This window comes from Terrapene carolina, unplaced genomic scaffold (genome assembly GCF_002925995.2).
Source record: "Terrapene carolina triunguis isolate 2854851 unplaced genomic scaffold, T_m_triunguis-2.0 Scaffold26445, whole genome shotgun sequence".
NCBI lineage: Eukaryota > Metazoa > Chordata > Testudines > Emydidae > Terrapene > Terrapene triunguis.
The window spans coordinates 1-4258 of record NW_020690796.1 but is presented as its reverse complement, the minus strand read 5'-3'; the positions used below and the strand labels follow the sequence as shown (position 1 = coordinate 4258).

Below are 4258 nucleotides of genomic sequence, written 5' to 3'. Positions count from 1 at the left end.
AAGCTCAGCGAGAAATCCTCCCAGATCTCCTGGACGGTGTGGCCGCTGCTGCCGGGGGGGGGCGCGTTCGGGGGGGAGGGGGGGGGGGGGGGGCGGGGAGAGACCTCAGACATGGAGCGAGAGGGCTGGTTCCCAGCTCCAGACAGCCCCATTCCCTGTACTGGGGCTACTGCACCAGATCCCTGCACCAGACCCCAGCCTCCCTGGCTGCACCAGATCCCTGCGTCCCTGGCTGCACCAGATCCATTTCCTCAACTGCACCAGATCCCAACCTCCCTGACTGCACCAGATCCCAGTGACTGGGACCCAGCAGGAGCCAATCCCTGCAAAACTCCTCTCCCTTTTAAAGAGAGAAAAACCCACGACTCGGGCCTAAATGCCACATCCCCTTCTGCCCCACACCAAGGCCACCTCAGCTCTGCCCTGCCAGGGACAGGACCGGCTCTGATGTTCTGGCCTCAGAGACAAGACGATTACTAGTGATTAGAGGCTAAAAATACCCTGAGGCATCGGGGGGGCCGCGTCCCAGCTGGAAATACCCACATGGCGCTCTGGCACTCACCAGCAGGATGTCCTTGGTGCCCCTTTGCCACGGGCAGCCCTGGCCTGCCGGGGTCTCGGCCTCCTGGGCCAAAGAGGGGTAGCCGGTGGGGCAGAGCCGGTGGCTGTTCATGTTGTTCTGGTGGCAGGCGTTGGGGGAGCTGGAGTGCCAGGCGGGGAAGCGGGAGGCGTTGGGGTGGGGCAGGTTGTTGTTGTCGTGGCGATAGAGGCTGTTGCCCTGGTAGCCGTTGGCACAGCGGTGGTTCTCCCAGTTGAGGGCGTTGTTGTCGCAGGGCCGCGGCAGTGGCAGCGCCGTGCCCAGCTTGTCGTGGGCATAGATGAAGATCTCCTTGTGCGCCTTGGTCACCTGCGAGATGACGTCGTCCATGGCCTCCGTGGGGCTGGGGGAGCGGGGGGGGCGTCAGCTGCTGGGGGAACTGGGAGAAGCAGGGCTGCTGCTGTGGCGGGGAGCCGGGGAGCTGCTGATGGCACGGCAGCGGGTTGGCAGGCTGGGGGTGCCCCAGCGGGGAGCCCTCCGGGGGGCACTGCCCGCTCAGCTGGTTGTTGGCCATGTTGTTCATGGCACTCTGCATCTCCGCCAGCATCCGCTGCTTCTCACGCTTGGGGATCCGCCCGAAGCGCACGGCTGCAGAAACGGGGGGATGGAGATTAGCATCCAGCAGGGGGCAGAGCAGAGCCTGACCCAGGGAGCCCAGACACCGGCAGATGCCCCCCACCCTCCGCAGCTGCGCTGAGCGACCCAGGCGCCTCCAGACCACCGTGCACCCCACAGCAGCAGGGCAAGCTGACCTCCCCTCCCCAAGCCACCCCCCCCTCGCAGCCCCTGGCCCAACACAGTGTCCATGGGGACAGCCACACGCCCAGTACAACAGGGGAATCGACAGGGACCTCCCGGCTGACAGCGCGGGCCCTTTGGAGCAGGGGTTTCATGGACGTGCAGCACCTGGCACAGCAGTGCACCGATCCCTGAGCGCAGCCTCTCGGCGCCACAAATAAAGGGGTGTGGAAGATGTGTTATTTGAACAGTGCGTAGAAGTCAGACACTGCTACGGGCATGCCATTATGGAAGGGGGAGGGGAGGACACCCCAGTGCCGGGGGGAGCCTGCCCTGCCCCCAGCCCCACCCCACCACGCCAGGTGGGAACTCACCATCCCGGGACATGCCGACCGACAGACATTTCTTGAAGCGGCACTGCTGGCACCGGTTCCGGTTGATCCGGATGATGGAGCAGTTCTCATTTTTCAGGCACTTTTTGTACTGGATGTTTTGCTGAATGCTGCGCCGGAAGAAACCCTGAGACAGAAAGAGAGAGAGAGAGAGAGACGGGGTGAGACAGGGGGAGGCAGAGCCAGGCAATCGCAAACAGCACGGAAGGCGGACGATAGAAAACGTTGTGAGCTGCAAGGCCCCGCCCCGGTGATGAGCTCTGCCCCGTGGGCTGGCCACATGCTCCTCCACGCTGACCTGCCACCGGGGTTTGGATTTGAGGAATTGTTTGCGGCCAGCAGAAATGACAAAGCTCAAGGGAAAAAATCCAGACAATTGTTTCCTTCAACTGAAGCTACCTTCAGTGCCAGGCTTACTATAAACAAGCCAAGTGCTGCCCGGTCAGAGCCCGAGAATTCCCGAGGAGCCGCCGCCGATTCCATACCCCCTCCCCCCCCCAGATCATCATCCTGACCCCAGAACAATGATCATTTGGGGCCGAGCGTTGGCATGCTCCAGCGGTGAACGTTTCTGGCCAGTCGCAGCTGTTGGCGAGTTACGCAGGAGCCAACGACAGGCTCGTTCTCCCCCAACAGTGCCACAAAACCCCAACGTTCTGGGAGAAAGCAAGCGCCTGCCCCTAAACATCCCACACGGGCTGTTTTCTGGGCCCCGCCGAGGACAGGGGGGAGAAGGGGAAGGAGAAGATGAAGCCAAGTTTGAAGGGAGGCGACGGAAGTTCGAGGATAGAAATAACCAACGATAAACCCCGTGAAAGGCCAGTGACGACATTTTCACAAGTGGCTCGTGACTTTAAGGCATCTCCAGTCAGGCTCCCAAAGAGGCCAGACGGTATTGGGAAATCCCAGCCATTTCAGGGCCCCCGAAATCATTAGCCACTTGGGAATAGTTAGGCCTCCTCTGGGGAGGTGTGACGGCCCGAGTCCCTTGGCTGGCTGGAGGGGCAGACAGGGGGTGATACAGTAACGAGGTGCTAGGGCACTGGTCCCACTCCCTCCCCAGACTGAGCCACTCGGGCTGGAACAGCAGGAGCCCCCGGCAGCGCTCCTGGCTCTGCAGGAGCCCCGTCGCCACAGCTCCCCCTGCCCTGCCCTGTCCCGCCCCCTTACCTTGCAGCCCTCGCAGGCATGGACCCCATAGTGGAAGCCTGAGGCGACATCTCCACACACTTTGCAAAGCAGAACCATCCCGTTCAGCTCTGGGAGGGGAAAGAGACACCCAGGTGAGAGGCTGCAGCACCCAGCCCTGCCCAGGAGCCAGCCCCCGGGGGCAGCCAGGACATCGCCCTTCCTGCATGGCGGGCAGCTGTCCTGGGGCAGGTCTAGCTGCTGTGCCCACCGCTGCTCAGACAGGGGCGCTCTCGTGTGGGCACGGCACCCCCAGCAGGGGAGGACAGGGGGTCCAGAGAGCACCCACCACAAGGGCAGACTGTGAGTTCCAGCCAGGGATGGAGGGCACCACAGGGACCCCAGGGCCCACCCACAGCTACCCCCACCACTCCCAGTCCTTCCCACTGGTCTCCCCACGCCCGGTGCCACCCCACCTCCAGCACTCACTGGTGATGTTGCTGGTGGTCTTGCTGGGAGAGACGCGCCTCCCGTCGTCCATGGCGACCTGCAGGCCCCCGGGGGAGGTCCCGGAGGAGCTGTACGAGGAGGAGGAGGAAGAGGAGGACGACGAGGAAGGGGAGCCATCCTCCCGTGAGCCCTGCAGCCCAGCGCCATAGGGCCGTGAGTCGTGGGTCAGGGAGCCGGTGGGCGAGGGCGGAAAGTAGGAGGGGAAGGCCTGCGAACTGGACTGGAAGCTGCCGTTGGAGCTGTCGCTGCACAGGGAGACGGGGCTCGTGCGGCTGGGCGAGGAGCCGCTGGAGCCGATGTAGCTGATCACGCCGCCTGGGGAGACAGAGAGAGAGGCTGAGAACAGGGCAACGCCGCCCCCTCGAGGTGAGTGCAGGGGAGGGCCTCCCCAGACGAGACGGCTCGGGGGGGAGGAATGGGACACGGGGCCTTTCCCATCTAGGGGGCACCAGCTTCAATCCAGCCCAGCCGTGACCAAACACTGCTCCCACCTGACAGCTGTGCAGTGGCCCATGCATGAAATGAGTTTGGCAGGTCTCTGGGACAGGTAATCAGCACAGCGAGGGGAGGGTGAGATTTCTATGCCCCTGTCTGTGCTACCCCTGCTCTGGGCCTGCCTTCCCCCCCAGCGATAACACCCCTCCTGTCTCTCCCACACACCCCCATGGAGAAAGTGATGGAGAGGCCACGGGATTTGGCCCCTGGAGCGAGCCAATGGCAGATAAAGCCTAGCTGGCCTCGCCCTCCCGCCCGGGGCCAGCCCTCCCTCCCAGGAGACTGGGGATTTCGCAGCCAGCCTGCCAGGGTGCCCCGGGGTGGCTGAGACAGGCCCCGACAGCGCTCGGGCAAGTGGCACAGTGGACACTCCACAGAAATGCCCCCACTTCGTCAC

At 63.7% G+C, this 4258-nt stretch overlaps 1 pseudogene; it reads right to left on the bottom strand.

Moving 5' to 3' along the window:
* Positions 1–562: 562 nt before the first annotated feature.
* LOC113408902 lies at positions 563–3681 on the bottom strand (annotated as a pseudogene).
* Between the last annotated feature and the right edge of the window lie 577 nt (positions 3682–4258).